The sequence below is a fragment of the Quercus lobata genome, chromosome 7, assembly GCF_001633185.2.
Source record: "Quercus lobata isolate SW786 chromosome 7, ValleyOak3.0 Primary Assembly, whole genome shotgun sequence".
NCBI classification, from domain to species: domain Eukaryota; kingdom Viridiplantae; phylum Streptophyta; class Magnoliopsida; order Fagales; family Fagaceae; genus Quercus; species Quercus lobata.
The window spans coordinates 6761634-6781180 of NC_044910.1; the positions used below are offsets into that span (position 1 = coordinate 6761634).

Consider the following 19547-nt stretch of genomic DNA (forward strand, 5'->3'; position numbering starts at 1 on the left):
ATTCCCCAATATCAAAGGGGTTGATGCGATACGGCGCAACATATTATCCAACAGCGCAACCAAAGCCCCTCGCTACTCGGTTACCCTCTTGGACGAATTACCTAGAGTTTATCGTACTCGGACATCACTCTAGCACGCATCGCGCAGCACTTAGCCGTTATCCCGGTTAGTTCCAGGAGTTTAATTTATTGATGATTAATCTTGTTATGCTTGATAATATTTGTAAGTCTAAACTAGTAGGAATCTGTGTTAAGGCGTTTCTCTGCCTAGAATATCATTAAGGGCAAGCTCATATTTAATATTCATGCATAAAGTAGTGGTTACGGAGAAGAAAGATATGTATAGAGAAATAGACCCATATTTTATTAAGACAAAGGAACAGTACAGTGTACAATGGAAAGCTGAAACAAAACCTACATCGAAGCTAACTACGTAAGTAACGAAGAATACAAGAGAGTGAAGATAAAGCCGAGGAGGCAGTTCAGAGGAGAGGTTGGCTTCTGCCTCGAGACCTTATTCCTCCTCCATGCTTTTGCACGCCCGTAACTCAGGCAGCAAAAGAACCCAACTTGGGGCCTGCACCGGTACAGAAAAGGTGCAGGAAACCTGACCTCAGGCTAACACCATCTACAGAAAAGGTGCAGGGAGCCGGAAGTTGGGAAGCCCCCGCAAAAATTTACCTGCTACAAGGCAGACGGCGCTGATGGCGGAAATTCCTTTTTCTGACATACCGAAAATCTGGCATGACCAGAACCTGCTTCGGATTTTGACTAAAAGAAGGAGGAATACCATCTTCCTCCTGTCAAGATGGAGGACTGGCTTAAATCTGTGCCATCCTTGTCCATACCATATCACCTTGAGGATTCGGTGCCTCTGAAGCGTGCGGAGACCTTTCATCCCTATCCAAGCCTCAAACATCTTGCTTTGGGGCAGTGGCACTAGAAAGAGAGATCGCGGATATGGAAGAAATATAGTTCTGAAGGGAACGGGAGAGTTCATGTGCAAGTGAAGTGATCCCCTATCCCATTTATACCCAGAAGTAAACCGGTGGCATTTAATTCGCGCAGCGTCCCAAGGAACGCTACAGACAAAACGTCTCTGGCTCGATTTCCAACGTCGTCTACAACCCTGAGGGTAAAGGAGTCTCGAGAAGGTGCACCTCGAACACTGGGACGCCAAAAGGTACCGCGTGATCAAAGGATATGGAAACACCTCTTAATTTGTGGGCCCAGTAAAATCGCGGCCCAGGCTCGTTCAGCATATGGGCCCAGGGACAGAACCAAGGCCTTGTATGGTCCTCGGACTCAAGCCTATAGGGAAACCAAGTACAAAAAATTATAAAAATTACAAGTTTTGGACAGAACCAAGGCCTTGTATGGTCCTCGGACTCAAGCCTATGGGGAAACCAAGTACAAAAAAATTATAAAAATTACAAGTTTTGGACAGAACCAAGGCCTTGTATGGTTCTTGGACTCAAGCCTATGGGGAAACCAAGTACAAAAAATTATAAAAATTACAAGTTTTGGACAGAACCAAGGCCTTGTATGGTCCTCGGACCCAAGCCAATGGGGAAACCAAATATTTGGATAAGAAAAGGTTTGAATCTCGTAAGATGGGTTACTTGATAGAAATGTCAGGTCACTTCATCCACGGCTTAAACACCATAAAAGGTTAAGGCCAATAAAGGGGTAAGGAAGGTGGTGGAACGCCCCAGCACTTAGTCATATAAGAAGGCTATTCATTTGGTGGGTGCTATATCTTCAAATGGTTATTCCTTACATGACATCAAGCCTTCGTTTTTCTCCTCGGCTAGCATGGGGTAAGTATTACTCTTCACTGATCGGCCTTATTATGCCAAGCATTTCTGTTAAAGTTATGGCGACGTCTATTTATTATCAAATCTTTTGGCCTTAGCCGTCATTGATTTAGATGCTATATTAATGTGCCGAGCAGCGTTTACATGCGAAATAAAATGACACCGATTTTATTAATACGAAAAATTATTACAATGTACAAAGAAGGGCTCGAACGAGCCTATACAAAATGTAAACTGCCTAAGCGATAATTATATCCGTAGTACAGATAATTAAACTCCTAGGCGTCTTCTAAACTCGTCTTCAAAGTCCTTCCAATCTTTGCCTCGATACTGCTCATATTATGATAAGAACCTTCTTTGGGAAGAAGTGGCGGAGAAGGAAATAGTAAGGAAGAAATCAATGAAGAAGATGGAGGAGATGAATGAAGAGGATGGAGGACATGAGTAAAGAAGGAGGAGAAGAAGAGAGAAGAGATGAAAAGAAAGAAAAAGGAGCAAAAGAGGGAGAAGTGAAAGCACCAGGATGGAACTGGTGCTGGGAAGACTAAGAAAGGGAGACGGAGAATAGCCCCAGTGAAGGAAGAGAGGAAGAAGTAGAGACACTTAGTCCCTGCCTCGATCCTGACTCCCAACACACTGGAGCCGTACTAGGTATACTCATAGGAGAGCGGTTGGTACTGATGATGGGTGTTCTCGACTCAGTCACGCCGAAAGTTTGACGTGATGAGTCCCTGCTTCGGATTTTGACTGAAAGGAGGGTGAGGTTGATTTTGAGTTTTCGCCATCCCTGTCCCGATCGAGCCATAATGAGCTTTATTGGAACATGGCGCTTATGGGAGGGGTTTGGCTCCTGCATCACTCGTTGTTATGATAAAGTGTATCATGATTTAGTTTGTGAACCAGTGGGTAAAATGAACCCTAGGGGAGGCCAAACATTTCAAATCTCAGAAAGATGAGAAGGAATTATTTACAAAAACAATAACCTCCGCCCTTCCTTCTTATACTGAGGGTGGAGCGGGAGACATTTAATAGGTTCAGATATCCAAAGGAATCTGCCAACACGCACATGCCGGTTCCGTTTCTCCACCCCATCAAAACAAACCGCCGAATTAAAGTAGTCTCGTAAATAGTGGTCATTAAAAGCACGTTTTGGGATGCCCAAACGATAAGAGCGCATCAAGCGCGAAATCAAAAGGCTGCCTCATAGACCGGCGCGTTTCTTGGACAGATGAGGAGCCGCCAGCATTATCAAAAGGCCAAATTGATTGGGTCGTAGGGAGAGGTTTGGCATCACCAAAACCCCCCTTTCCAACCAAGAGGTTGGACAGCTGGGTTTTGAGGGGCTATTGTGGGGCCCAAATGATTTATGGGCCAGGCCCATTCACCTGGGGAAATTCTAAAGGCCCAAGCCGAGGAGGGCTATGGCCCAAGCCCGACAAAATAGCCTGTGGATATCGCCGAGGACGGCTCAGTCCTCGGCAGACCCAAAGTCCCCCCCTGAAGGAAGGGTAAAAACGGTATAGGACCGAAATCAGGAAAAAAGATCTAAAATATCCAGGGAAAGCTGCTCTCACTGCCATTCAATGCTCTGAACCTGACAGAGCCTCAGTCTTTGGCTTTTACAACCACCCCCAACGACTTTGAATATGGGCTGATGGGACAAGTATCAATTTTGGAAAGGTTGACCCGATACGTGGACGAAGGACAATGAACGCAGGCGAATATAAAAGGAAAAAGAAGTAACCTAAAAGAGGGGGTTGGGAAAAATGGCCAGAAACCAGAGCTTCCCAGCCCACCTCCAGGAGAAAGACTCCAGGGGTGTAGGAAAACTTAAACTTGTCCGAACACCGCGAAAAACCCACCGCCTATCGATCAAGGCCTAGCCCTCCAAACCCACGCTCTACAAATGATATTGTTAGGGGCCTTTTCACGTGCGAACCCGATACTGTTACGGTCCGCCACGAATCGCGTCCTTACATAGTAATATACTATTCAGGCTCAAATAAAAAATATTATTTATTGAATAAATTTTCAATGAAAAGGTGTTAATCATATCATGGAAGGAAATATAACGAGGATCTGGTGTTTTTTTTTTTTTTAATTATTATTTAAAATCGACATCACTACTCTTCTTATTATATTCAAACATTTCCTTTTTTTTTAAAATCCAAACATGAATTTTTATTTTTAGAAACAAACATGCGCAAAAGAAAGTGGGAAAGAAGTTCTAACACAATCTAGACAATACAAATTGTTAAATCAAAATAAATATCCCAAACAATACATTTTAACAATTTACCAAATTTGTTTATAATACTAAATAAAACATTATATACAAATTCTCATAAATCCATTCCCCATCAAAGAAAAATGGTTAACCTTAATGGATTCAACCGCTACAGCTAACATAACGGGCTGGCCGGATTTGGTTTAGTCTCCTTACACAACTGGAGTATAAGAGAATTAGATGATTCTAAAATTCAATTTGCCTGATCTAACTTCATGGATGCAATTAACTATGGAATTTTTTTAGGACTATGATGCCACTACAAAGGTTAGGCCTTTTTGTAAATGCTAGTATTATAAGTCTTGTGTTTCCACTCTCTCCTTCTCCATCCCCTACATATTTTTGTATATTATCTCAAAAAAAAAAAAAAAAAAGGTCACTATCGAAGGATACCAATACTAATTTTATTTTTTATTTTTTTAATAATGAGACTTAATTAACTCTATACAACGGAAAGCACCGGTAGAATCAATCACAGACACGGTAGCGAAGGAGCAGAAATCAAATGGTAAAGCTCCAGTAATTAACGACAAAATGATGGGCCTAAACTTAGAATTGGTTTAATTAGCACAAAGTCTAACAAATACAAATTAGCCAGATACAACTTTTCCCCCCACAACATTTACCCTTATGAGTTATGACACTTATTCAATGCCCCCACCATTTGTGTAACAATCAAGTTATCATCATCTTTTGCTCTTCACCATGAATTTACGATTTGTCCTCATTTTTGAACACGCGGGATGTGTACAGTAAAGTTGACTCATACAGTGACGGCGCCACATAGAGGTCAGGGTGGGACCACCCTGACCTGAAAAAAAAAGAAAAAAATTATATGTAATAATTAAATATTTTTTATTTATCTACCCTTAAAAAAAAAATAGGAACACCCTCAAAAAAAATTAGGAACACTCTCAAAATTTTTTTATGTCAATGAAATTAAAGAGAGATGCTATATCCACAACATTTTTACAATATTTTCATAACAAATCACAGGTGGTTAGTTATTATTAGTTCAAATTTGAACCTAGCACTAAGATTATTTTTTTATGACAACAATAATAACCAGTAATAACCTACCACTTAGGATTTGTTGTAAAAATGTTGTGAAAATGCCATGGACATATCATTTCTCAAAATTAAATTTTGGTGGATTATTTGTTACATTTTGGCCGGTACCAGTTTTTAGAAGAAAAAAAGAAAAATCCCTAAACAAATAAACTCATCAGCACAGCATGTTATTACCTATGTCGAATGCCTAAAAAACAAATCCAGCTATCGCAAAGGTCGCCCCTACTTCTTCTTCTTCCTTTTATTCTTCTTCTTATTGTACTATTTTTGGTTGTTGTTTTTTATTATTTAATTACATATTTATGTTTTAATATTATAAAATAGTAATTGTTATGTAATAACTAAATGATCTGAGTGTCAAAAAAGAAAAACTAAACAATTTGTTTTATTTGAGGTTTACTTATTTGGATCAATAATTTTATGTTGTATAAGAAAATATAAATATAAACATATATTATTTTTAATTTTTTTTAGAAACCCCGAAATACCTTGGAATAGTACGTCGAAATAGATCAGTACTGAAATATTTCGTTCCACTAAACAAATCGAAATAGTGTCCAAAACAGTATTCATAACATTGCTTTCAAGCAAAAAGAAAAAGCTAAAAAAAAAAAAAACTAAAATCTAAAAAAGAAAAATTGTAATAGAGAATCTAAAGAAAAAAAATTGTAACAGAGCAAGCCCACCCAGGAATACCCTGAAAAATATTCCTGGAGTCGTCACTGGACTCATATAATGACTCTACCATTAACTTAAGACTCGTTTAGTAATGTTGTTTTAGTAACGTTATTACGTGTTGTAAAAATACGTGTGGGTGAAAAAATATTATGAAAATATGTATTGTGTTATTTAAATAATAAAAATTGTTGTTTAAACAACACAACTTTTTCGAAACTCTCGAAGAAGGAAATTTCCTTCTTGGAAAATTTCCAACGTCACTGCTTATACAGTATACACCTGGTGAAAAAGCAATATGAAAAGAACTTTGTTATTTTTAAGAAGAAAATATAAAAAGCAGTTTAGAGTAGCTAATAAAAATAAAATAATAAAAAAGAGAAATTTCGCACTACAACTTTCTGCGCCACTTTTGAAAAAGCGTCTAAAAAAGGAGCAAGATGAAGCTTTGATAGAAACTATGCAAATTCTCTCCTCATTTTCACGCGTGTTGGAGTTTTGCGGTTACTGTTCAATAAACAGTAACCGCAAATGTTGACTTTGCGGTTACTTTCTGCAGTGAACAGTGTATATATGCACTGTTTATGGACCCACAAATTTCATTTTTTATCAATTTTTTCATTAAAAATAGGTCCCACAGCAATATTCACACATTTAAAAATTATTTTGCTACAGTGTTTTCAGTTTTCAGTTTCAGCAAAATAAGTTCTATCCAAACACACCTATAGTTCCCATTGTTTGAGTTTTATTTTGCTTTTTACAAACCAAAAACTGAGTTTAAGTTTGGGTTCCAAACAAGAACTTGAGTGGAGGAAAAAAAAAAAAAAAAAGAGAAAGGGAATTATGAATTGAGTTAAGAATTGTGAGTTATGAGTTATGAGAATGAGAACTAAGTTATGTAAATTGAGACATGGATGTGTTGAGAACCAAACACCGTATAAACTTCCAAATCTTTGACCACACTAGCATATACCCCATTTGAGCTCTAAATTAAAGTTTCTTTTATTGCGATGATCCTAGCCACATAATAATTAGATCTGACTGTGTAAAACCCATTATTGGAATGTGACCAAAACATAGCATCATTTCTCCGATAACAAGTTAGGGGAACACGTAAAAAATTGCCTCAACATTTCCGCTATAAAAGTATAAAGACTTAAAAAGATTTAAAAAAAAAAAAAAACTATGGCCCACAAGTGACATCCATCATATCAACAATGTGTGGTGGTAAAAATAAAGACTTTAAGACTTAAAAGAGTTGTAATAGCTATCTTAATTTTATGTTTTTAGCAATACTTGCAAATTATGTCTTATTCACAATTAAAAATAGATTCTTATAAAATAAAATAAAAAAGTGTTATAAATAAAAAGAGGCTAATAAAGTATACTCTCCATTAAAATTTTAAAAATAAAGATAGTTCAATTAAACTTTAAAGTTTTAATAGTTTGCAATGCAAAGTGCAAAGAATTTATAATGTAGATTTTAGAGTGAATTAACTGAATTTAAGTAATTTTTTTTGAGTGAATTTAAGTAATTAATACATAAAACTAACAATATTTATGTTTTTTTTTTTTGAGCTGACATTATTTATTATATTAGTAATGTAAAGACGCCATCTTATTACTAATAATAGGCGCATGCACAATATATATGAGCACCTAGAGCTATGCAAATGCACTTTTAATGTAAGACAGAGAAGTTAAAAGGTTTTATACTATTCATTTCTTCTAATGTTGAAATAAAAAAATAAATTTTTTAAAATTTTAAATCTTTTTTTTTTTGTTGTTGCTTTCACATTGTATATCCTCAAAGCTTTCAACCAGAGACTAATCACTGTTCGCGTTAAGTGGGTCCACGAAGGGATAAAGCGCTGACCCAGAAAATTCTTTTCAAGGTGTATGTAGCAGGATTCGAACTGGAGAGCACACTCAATCGAGCCCAGTACAAGCACCTTGAGATCGAGAGCCTAACCAACTCGGCCAATCCTATGGGTTAAATCTTAGTTCTTAAAAGATAATTGCATGATTTTTCTTACTTCACTTAAATAAATAATTTTTTAATAAATATATAAACAAACTCTTAACTTGGGTCAAAAGCAATGTATAAAGAACTTTATAACTGGCAAAAATTAGCAATATAAACAGGACTTCTCTGGTCAATGAGAACTTACAGCCTGTCTTCCTCGCTATTGTGCTTGAATTTTTTAGTTTTTTACTATAAAGAAAAAGCGATGCACCCCGGTGAAAAAGCAATATGAAAAGAATTTTTTTTTTTTTATAAGAAGAAAATATGAAAAGAATTTTATAGAAGCCATTAAAATTAAAATAATAAAAAAAGAACTTTCGCTACTCACGCACTACAACTTTCAGCGCCACTACAGAAAAAGCGTAAAAAAAGGAGCAACTTTCGCACCTCACTAGGAAGTGGAACTACTCAGAAAACATATAATATTAATAAAAAAGAGCAGCGGAAGTTTCTTGTAATTTTTCCTAAAAGGAGCACTGAAATTTCAGTCCTCTTTCATTACTTCAAAAATTCTAGCTCAGTCTTTTCTCTCTCTTCATTTGCAAATTTCAGATTGGATTTCTACTCACTCCGATTCGACTCATTTTCAAAACTATGCAAGTCAGGTTTGGGATCAAGTTGTTTCTTCTTCCCTAATTTCAGATCCACCTGTTCTAGCCCCAATTTCAGGTGCGTCTCCTTGATTCTTTCAGTCTCATCTATTGTTAAAATTTTGTGGTTTGATGTGTTGTTACAGTCATTTTTGGCTCTGATTTTCGGACTACATTATTTTAGTTTTTTGGGTTTACGATGTTTGTGCTATTTACTAGGCTTATGATATGAGATCGGAACTTCAAATATCAACACCAAACCCTTAAAACTGAGATCTTTTGGCTTCATTTTTTGGGTTTATTTTATGAGATCAAAGCTCTTTTTCTTTCTTTTTTCACCTTTGCATTCTTCTTTTCTTTTAAGTTTGGGTTCGTGTGTGGAAGAAATGCAGGTAGCCGTTCTGACATAGTTCCCATTGTTTGAGTGTTATTTTGCTTTTTACAAACCAAAAACTAAGTTCAAGTTTGGGTTTCAAACAAGAATTTGAGTGAGATTTAAAAAAAAAGGGGAATTATGAATTGAGTTAAGAATTATGAGTTGTGAGTTATGAGAATGAGAACTAAGTTATGAAAATTGACACATGGATGTATTGAGAACCAAACATTATATAAACTTCCAAATCTTTGACCACACTTGCATATGCTCCATTTGAGCTCTAAATTAAAGTTTCTTTTATTGCGATGATCCTGGCTACATAATAATTAGATCTGACTATGTAGAACACATTCCTCGAATGTGACCAAAACATAGCTTCAATTGTCCGATCAAGTTAGGGGAACACGTAAAATTGCCTCAACATCCCCACTATCAAAGTATAAAGACTTAAAAGACTTTTTTTTTTTTTTTTTTAACTCTGCCCTTATCCTCACACTCCACAAGTTATACTTGTGGAGTGACGTCCATTGCACCAAGAGTATGTGATGATAGAAATAAAGACTTTAAGACTTAAGACTTATAATAGCTATCTTAATTTTATGTTTTTAACAATACTTGCAAATTATGTCTTATTCACAATTAAAAATAGATTCTTATAAAATAAAATAAAATAAAACTGTTAAAAATAAAGTGAGGCTAATAAAGTATATTCTCCATTAAATCTAAAAAAGATAGTTTAAACTTTAAAGTTTTAATAGTTTGCAATGCACAATTAATAGTTTGCAATGCACAATGCAAAGAATTTATAATTTAGACTTTTAGAGTGAATTAACTGAATTTAAGTAAATTTTTTTTGAGTGAATTTAGAGTGAATTGAAGTAATTAATACATAAAACTAACAATATTTACGTTTTTGATTTTTTGAGCTGACATTATTTATTATATTAGTCATGCAAAGACGCCGTCGTATACTAATACTAGGCACATGCACAATATATATGAGCACCTGGAACTATGCAAATGCACTTTTAATGTAAGAGAGAGAAGTTAAAAGGTTTAAAATTATTTATTTGTTCTAATGTTGATTAAATTTTTTAATCTTAAATCTCAGTTCTTAAAAGACAATTGCATGATTTTTCTTACTTCACTTAAATAATTAATTTTTTAATAAATATATAAACAAACTCTTAACTTGGGTCAAAAAGCAAATGTAAAAAGAACTTTATAGCTGGAAAAAAAATAGCAATATAAATAGGACTTCTCTGGGCAATGGGAAGTTACAGCCTGTCTTCCTTGTTGTAGTGCATGAATTTTTTAGTATTTTTACTATAAAGAAAAAGCTATACACCTAGTGAAAAAGCAATACAAAAAGAACTTTATTTTTAAGCAGAAAATATGAAAAGAAGTTTATAGTAGCCATTAAAACTCCGACACTTTAAAAACCACAAACTCACGTAAGTTTTGCCAGTTTCTATCTCATTTTCTATTTCTTATTCTTCTTCAGATTGAAGACATTTAGTTTAGCTCTACATCCTCCTTTCTTTTTCTTCTACTTTCGGATTTCGTTTCTACTGTCAGAGGCTCCAACAACTTTTCAGCTTCTATCTTTTGCAAGTTCCTCTTTGTTTTCTTTTTGTTTTCTTTTGCTTATCATTGACTTTCTTTGAGTTCTTACCTGTCATGGCTGCCAAGTATTCATAGTTTGAGGAGTACTTACCTGTGGGTAAATGTGATTAGGGATTCAAGGGTGTTTGATAGGGCTTATTACCCATGGTTGACTTTAAAATTTCAAATAGAAGGATTTGTGTTTGACCTGGCTGCTTGAAAAAGGATATTGGTAAGGGCCCTTTCTTTTTGTTCTGGCCTAGAATTAAACACAAACTCTTTTTTGGTTTTTATTTTTTGGAATTTATGGTATTTTTTTTTAAGGGAATTACGCTACTTGGTTTGGTTTTTTATTTATTTATAGGAATTTACACTTTTTTATTTATTTATAGGAATTACACTTTTGTGGTAACAAACCTATACTATTACCTTTAATAACACGCCTGCTACTTTTTTTTTTTGAGAATGTAACATGCCTGCTGCTTGGTTTGGTGTTTTTACACTACTCTTCCCTGTTTGGATTCCTCAATTTTGATGCCTAAAATACCCTCATCATACCCACTTGTTACAAGTTTTTAACTAACGGGAATAAATATGTAAATTAAAACTCCTACACTTTAAGACCCACAAACTCACGTACGCTTTGCTAGTTTCTATCTCACTTTCTATCTTTTATTCTTCTTCAGATTGAAGACATTTAGTTTAGCTCTACATCCTCCTTTCTTTTTCTTCTACTTTCGGATTTGGTTTCTACTGTCAGAGACTCCAACAACTTTTCAGATTCTATCTTTTGCAAGTTCTTCTTTGTTTTGTTTTGTTTTGTTTGTCATTGACTTTCTTTGAGTTCTTACATACCATGGCTGCCAAGTACTTACCTATAGGTAAATGTGATTAGGGATTCAAGAGTGTTTGACGGTGGCTTATTACCCGTGGTTGACTTTGAAATTTCAAATAGAAGGATTTTTGCTTGAACTGGCTGCTTGAAAAAGGATATTAGTAAGGACTCTTTCTTTTTGTTTTGGCCTAGAATTAAACACAAACTCTTTTTTGTTGTTTTTTTTTTTTGGAATTTGCGGTATTTTTTAAAGGGAATTATGCTACTTGGTTTGGTTTTTTTAATTTATAGGAATTTACGATTTTTAATTCATTTATAGGAATTACGCTTCTGTGGTAACAAACCTATACTATTACCTTTAATAACACACCTACTACTTTTTCTTTTTCTTTTTGAGAATGAACATGCTTACTACTTTTTTTTTTTTTTGGGAGAGTGTAACATGCCTGCTACTTTGTTTGGTGTTTTTACACTACACTCCCCTGTTTGGTGCCTAAAATACCCTTATCATACTCACTTATTACAAGTTTTTAACTAACGGGGATAAATATGTAAATTAAAACTCCTATACTTTAAGACCCACAAACTCACGTACGCTTTACTAGTTTCTATCTCTTATTCTTCTTTAAATTGAAAACATTTAGTTTTGCTCTACATCCTCCTTTCTTTTTCTTCTACTTTTGGATTTGGTTTTTACTGTCAGAGGCTCTAACAACTTTTCAGGTTCTATCTTTTACAAGTTACTCTTTGTTTTCTTTTGTTTATCATTGGCTTTCTTTGAGTTCTTACCTACTATGACTGCCAAATACTTATCTGTGGGTAAATGTGATTAGGGATACAAGGTTGTTTGATGGTGGCTTATTACCCGTGGTTGACTTTGAAAATTCAAATAGAAGGATTTGTGCTTGAACTAGCTGCTTGAAAAAGGATATTAGTAGGGGCTCTTTCTTTTTGTTTTGGCCTAGAATTAAACACAAACCCTTTTTTGGTTTTTTTTTTTTTTTTGGAATTTACGGTATTTTTATTAAGGGAATTATGCTACTTACTTGGTTTGGTTTTTTTTATTTATAGGAATTTACGATTTTTTATTTATTTATAGGAATTACGCTTTTGTGGTAACAAACCTATACTATTACCTTTAATAACACGCTTACTACTTTTTATTTATCTATATATATATATAAAACCGAAGTTTTTGAAGTTTCTACAATTTTCCACGTCAGCACAATATTTAAATTAAATTTAAATTAAATTAAATTTTCCACCTCATCACTGTTTTCTTTTTCCAATGCAAATTAGACTTCTAGCCAAATAAGGACACTCACCCACCGCCTCTACTCTCTCCTATTTAAGAATTGCTTGCGTAGAAAACCTAAGCCCCAAAAACTATTTGCAGAGAAGATGATGTTTAAGGACCCTCGCCACAAAGTGAATATTGAAACTGACATCTTTTTATAAAGGTTGGTCAATATCTTATATTTATATGTATGGCTGTTGGTCACCACTATTTTTTTTATTATTTTTATTTTAAATTCTTTTTATTTTAGATTTTATGATTAGATCTGCTATTATCTTCTTTTGCCGCAATACAATTTTCTCCTTAAAACTTATTTTTCTTCAAGATTTTTTTTGAGGGCAGCTCATGCTTCACATATTCCACTTATGTATTGGACTCCTCTCCTTCTTCGGTCAATGCATCAAGGTTAGGGTTATTTGATTTGTTCAATAAAAATTATAGATTTGTTGCTTTTTCTTATAAGTTTGTCAATTGTTCTTTTGTTTATTTAATTGCTGGGCCTGAATTTTTTAATTAAATCTTTAAATTTTTTTAACCATTTAAAAGTTTTAATATTTTGAATTTTAACATTTAAAAGGTAACTCATATTTCTCTAATATTTCTATGTTGTGTAGACATTTTTTTTGTTTATTATATTTCTCCATTGTGTAGTCGCATAATTTTTGTTTTGTTTTAATAAATTCTTGGCTCAAAATCTTCTAATTGTTTGGTTTACATATGAATTTTTAAGTTCATTTTTTGCAATACATTTAATTGTCTGGCCAATTTCAATAGTAGAAAAGCTATAATTATGGATTCCCTTCTTTCTATTGTATTTCTCTATTGCGTAATTATATATATATATATATTGTTTTATTTCAATACTTTTGAAGTTTTGAATCTTCTGATTTTTTTTTTAAAAAAAAATTTTGGCCTTTTGGAAGTTTTAACATCATAACTTTTGGGTTTTATTTTTTCTATTATCAGAAATTATTTAGAAGATTTCAATGAATATCCATGGATTATTCTTTTTGAGGGTAACCCATCTTTATCTTATATTTCTATTCCTAACTTTTTTTTCCTATATTTTTTCTTTAATTATCCGTATTTACGTCTCTTTTGTTTTTCTTATTTTTACTTTCATAGCGTATGTACATGTTGTGTATGTTCTTTGATTCTTTCTTTAATGATTTTTGTGTGAGTATATGTCATCGTATCTGGGTACTTAGGCAAAATCTATAAAGACTAAAGATGCTTCTTTTTTTTTTTCTTTTTTTCTTTTTTTGTAATGAATCCTGTATTTTTCATGACTTTAGTGAGTCATATTCTTAATGATCGAAATGGTTTTGTTTGACGTGGATTTTGTTCATATTGGTTTCAAAGTTTATTTCTTGGCTTATATTATAGATTGTAATATATTTATTCATCAAATTGTTTAGTTGAGTTTGTTTTCGAAATTGTTTTCAGTGTTGGACATTTTCTTGAAGCATGTTGGTATCATATAGTAAAATACTGTTAAGTTGATAATAATAATAATAATAATAATAATAATAATATAGTTTAATAAATGTCTGAAACGTATAGCTATTAACAAATGTTTTAGTTATATGATTTTATTTTACAAATTCAATTTTGGTGTTGTAGTAAAATAAGCAAATATTAAATTATATATTGTACTCAATACATTTCCCATGCATCGTACGGGTTAGCGACTAGTTTTGAGAATGAACACGCCTGCTACTTTTTTTTTTTTTTTTTTTGAGAATGTAACTCGTTTGCCACTTGGTTTGGTCTTTTTACACTACTCTCACTTCTTATAACAGTTCTTTTTATTCCACTAAAAACTTCGACGTTTATGTTCTTGGAATCTATGTTTTATCGCAGGGTGACAAACCATTACTAGCATCGACAGAGGCAGACGAAATCAGGGATGAACTTTACCAAAATCTGAAAGGAAAAAAAAAAGGTAATATGATATGAGATTCTATGTTTCTTTCAGCGTTTGTTACTATTATTATTTAAAAAATTATTATATATTTAATGTATCATGTTAATCGTTACCCAATTTAAAACAAAAACAAACTCTCTTTTTGGGTTTTTTTTTTTTTTTTTTAATGTAATATAAGCTATTTTTTTAGAGGGTATTACACGCTACTTTGTTTCCCAATATCCAAAAAAATAAAAATTAACTTATCATTCAAAATGTATCGGTAATTGGTTTTCCTATTTAACCCAATAACCCCATCTCTCATCTACTTTCCCATCATTGTTGATTAATTCAAATTTAATTTATAATACTTGGTTTATTCAAAATAATGATAATCTTATATTTAACCCTAACGCTTTTATCTCTCTTAAGTTGACACATGCACAAATTTATTGGATTGCATTGAGGAGGCATTAGAATGGAATATTATTAGATAAGTTTGGGTGAGATCCTTTACAAGAATTATTGTATGATTCAAACCTCACATAAAATGATTGTTATCTAAGAAATTGTTGTAAAAAAATTTCTTTTATAACAAAAACTATATTTATCATTTATATAATTATATGTGAAATTCAATTTACATTTTTTTTTAATTATTAATTTACTACTCTATAAAAAATGTTACTTACCTTTTTTCATTAATTTACACTATTTTTTTTAGAGGGTATTACACGCTGCTTTGTTTCCCAATATCCAAAAAAAAAAAAAAATTAACTTCTCATTCAAAAAGATTGGCAATTTCGGTTTTCCTATTAACCCAAAACCATCTCTATCATCTACTTCCCATTATTGTGATTAATTCCAAAATTTAATTTATAACTACTTAGTTTATTCAAAAAATGATACATCTTATATTTGAACCCTAAACTCTTTATCATCTTAAGTGACGATATGCCCAAGATTATTGGACTGCATTGAGGAGTCATTGGAATGGAATATTATTAGATAAGTTCGGGTGAGATCTTTTACAAGAATTATTGTATGATTCAAACCTCACATAAAATGGTTGTTATCTAAGAAATTGTTGTAAAATTTTTTTTTTTATAACAGAAACTATATTTATCATTTATATAATTATATGTGAAATTCAATTTACATTTTTTTTATAATTATTAATTTACTACTCCATAAAAAATGTTACTTACATTTTCTCAGTTTTAAAGGTTGTTGATATATTTGAAATTTAAAATCTTTTTAACTTTTGTTATGGGTGTGTAGTAAGTGGCTAACTTTTAAGATTAAAAAACTACATTTTAGGATTAAAATTGATCCTTTTGTTGTAAAAGAAATATATTTGAAATTTAAACTCTTTTTAACTTTTGTTATGGATGTGTAGCAAGTGGCTAACTTTTAGGATTAAAACACTACATTTTAGGATTAAAATTGAGCCTTTTACCGTAAAATGAAAAAAAAAATGGTAGTTACTAAATTTTAAACATAAGCTGTTCTAACTTTTTGTTATGGATGTGTATTACATGACTAAATTTTAGGATTAAAACACAATATTTTAGGATTAAATGAGAAGTTCTTAATGTGGGGAGTGTTATGTCAACCCACATGTATAAATCATACATTAAGCAAACGTGGGAGATTGGTAGTTTTATCTGAAATTTTTAACCGTGTAGTTATCCACAAATGTGTGCTGTTTTTAAACTTTGAATTTGAAAAAAAAAAGGGTGGCCAGGTAGTGTTTTTTTTTTTATAGAACATGGGATTTTTAAAAAAAAATAGTTTAATCTAAAATTTTTAAACGTGTAGTTTTTTTTTTTTTTTTATTTTTTTTTTTGGTTTTTTTTTTGATAAACTGTTCTTAACGTTAGTTATCTATAAATTGTACTGTTTTTAAACTTTGAATTTGAAAAAAAAAAAAAAAAGTGGCCGGGTAGGTTTTTTTTTTGATAGTACATGGGATAGTTTTAGCTCAAATGGGTTATGATTGGCAGGAATAATTTTATTTGGTGATTGATTAGCTTCTCGAATCTTTTGTCATATTAGATGCATTTATATTTTATGGTGATGACCTTTGCACTAATAAATCCAGAATCAATACATTTGAATTGGTATATAAGAAGCGGGTCAATTCTGATCAGAACTAACACGTGGCAGACATTGTTGGAAATATTAATAACATGCCCTTTTTTTCTCACCTGAAAAATAACTTAAAATAACAAGATGCACTTTTTTTTTTATTTTTTATTTTATTTTTTTATGGTTGATACAAGATAAAGTTCTACTCTAGGGGTCCGTTTAGGATCCGTTTATTTTGCTGAAACTGAAAACTTTTTGCTGAAAGTACTGTAAATAAAGGTAAAAGTTAGTTGAAATAGTATAGTGAGATTCATGAATAATACCAAAAAGTGCAAGGGACTTATAGATAGTAGCAAAAATAAACTGAATAGTAAAATAAGTTGGCAAAAATAATTTTTGCTAAACGGACACTAGGTGTGTGTGACTATGAATCTACATAGAAAGTAGAATTTATAGCATAGAACTGTTATAGAAGCGATGGTATTGTATTACTGGTTCCGGTTCCAAAGGAAGACCATGTCATGATATGAATAATGAATATTAGCCTTCCATATAATATGGGATTACTACATTTTCGAATAACAAAAAAACTTAAGAGTGTGATGAGTATTATGCGTTTGCAGGTGAAATAATTTTTCATCACACTACTAGGTTTTTTTTTTTTTTTTTTTTTTTGGTGATTAGAAAATGTGGTAATCCAAAATTATAATAGATAAAAATTATTAATTTTTTCCCAAAAAAATAGAAGAGCCTTTGAGCCCACGCTTAGTTTTTCCTAAAAGGAGCATTGAAACTTCAATCTGTTTGATTACTTCCAAAATTCTAGCTCTCCTCACTCCTTAGTCATTTTTCTCTCTTCATTTGCAAATTTCAGATTGGATTTCTACTCACTCCGATTCGACGCATTTTCAAAACTTCGCAAGTGATTAGGTTGGGATCAAGTCATTTCTTCTTCCCTAATTTCAGATCCACCTGTTCTAGCCCCAATCTTAGGTGCGTCTCCTTGATTCTCTCAATCTCATCTAATGTTAAAATTTTGTGGAGTTTGATGGGTCGTTACAGTATTTTTTGGCTCTGATTTTCGGACTAGATTATTTTAGTTTTTTGGGTATTTTTTAGGTTTATGATGTTTGTGTTATTTACTAGGTTTATGATATGGGATCAGAACTTCAAATATCAACACCAAACCCTTAAAACTGAGATCTTTTGGCTTCATTTTCTGGATTTATTTTATGAGATCAAAGTTTTTTTTTTTTTTTTTTTTACATTAGCATTCTTCTTTTATTTTCAGGTTGGGTTCAGTGTGTGGAAGAAACGTGGGTAGCTATTCTGATATAGGCCCCACTGTCTAAGTGTTATTTTGTTTTTTACAAACCAAAAACTGAGTTCAAGTTTTGGTTCCAAATAGGAATTTGACTGAGATTAAAAAAAAAAAAAAAAATTATGAATTATGAGAATGAGTTAAGAATTGTGACTTATGAGAACTAAGTTATGAAAATTGAGATATGGGCATGTTGAGAACCGAACACTGTAAACTTCCAAATCTTTGATCTCACTTGCTTATGCCCCATTTGAGCTCTAAATTAAATTTTCTTTTATTTTGATGTTCTTAGCCACATAATAACTAGATTTGATTATGTAGAACTCATTGTTGGAATGTGTCCAAAACATAGCATCATTTGTCTGATAACAAGTTAGGGGAACACGTAGAATTGGCTCAACATCCCCACTATCAAAGTTATAAGACTTTAGACCTAAGAGTTGTAATAGCCATCTTAACTTTATGTTTTCAACAATGCTTGCAAATTGTGTCTTATTGACAATTAAAAATAGATTCACATAAAATAAATAAAAAAATGTTAAAAATAAAGTGAGGCTAAAAAAGCACAATCTCCATTAAATTTAAGAAGATAGTTTAAATTTTAAAGTTTTAATGGTTTGCAATGCAAAGTGCAAAGAATTTATAATTTATACTTTTAGAGTGGATTTAAGTAATTAATACATAAAACTAATAATATTTATGTTTTTGTTTTTTTTGAGTTGACTTGATTTATTATTTTAGTCATGCAAAGATGCTGTCGTATAACTAATACTAGGCATATGCACAATATATACTAGCCCCATCAGACGTCCGCACATGCGATGAGATTTTTTTTTTTTTTTTTTTTGAGCTTATTGTAATATTGTACCGAAAGGAATTTTTAAGAAACTAAAATTTAGGATTTTAAAACATGTGATGAGATTCTTTTTTTATTTTGAGTTTAACGTAATTTTATATAGCAAATAATTTTTAAGAAACTAAAATTTAGGTTTTTTTTTTTTGAGAAGATAAAATTTAGGATTTGAAATGGAGTAAACTGCTGGGTTTAGTGTGCGCTAGTTTTTAGGAAAAAATGTATCAAACTTTTTTATAATATTTTTAAAACAAATCCCAAATGGCAAGTTGTTACTGGTTATTATTGTTAGGACAAAAAAGTAATCTTAGTGTTAGGTTCAAATTTGAACTAATAACAACTAACCACCTATGATTTATTGTGAAAATGTTATGAATGTAGCACCTATAGAAAGTGTGCTAATTTTTAGGAAAAAAGTTTTCCTAGTAGTTTTTTTTTTTTTTTTTTTGAATTTTGTTGAATTACAATTTTAACCCAATTTTTTATTTTTAAGAATAAAGATTATTTAATTAGATTAGGAGTATTTTTGACATTTTTTGAAACCATAACTAACTTTTTGAATCCTCTTAATATATATAAATGAGCACCTAAACTATGCAATTGCACTTTTTTAGTGTAAGAGAGAGAAGTTAAAAGGTTTAAAATTATTCATTTGTTCTAATGTTAAAATTAAAAATGAATTTTTTTGAAGTTTAAAAATCTCAATTCTTAAAAGACAATTGTATGATTTTTTTTTTTACTTTACTTTAATAATTAATTTTTCAATAAATATATAAACAAACTATTAACTTGGAAGCA

General features: G+C 31.9%; 1 long non-coding RNA gene across 1 annotated transcript; it reads left to right on the forward strand.

Moving 5' to 3' along the window:
• The first annotated feature begins 8257 nt into the window (after nucleotides 1-8257).
• LOC115952219 lies at nucleotides 8258-17563 on the forward strand. The gene is made up of 3 exons (XR_004083296.1): nucleotides 8258-8544; nucleotides 14442-14523; nucleotides 17450-17563. It is a non-coding gene; the product is annotated as an uncharacterized LOC115952219 (long non-coding RNA).
• The last annotated feature ends 1984 nt before the right edge of the window (nucleotides 17564-19547 follow it).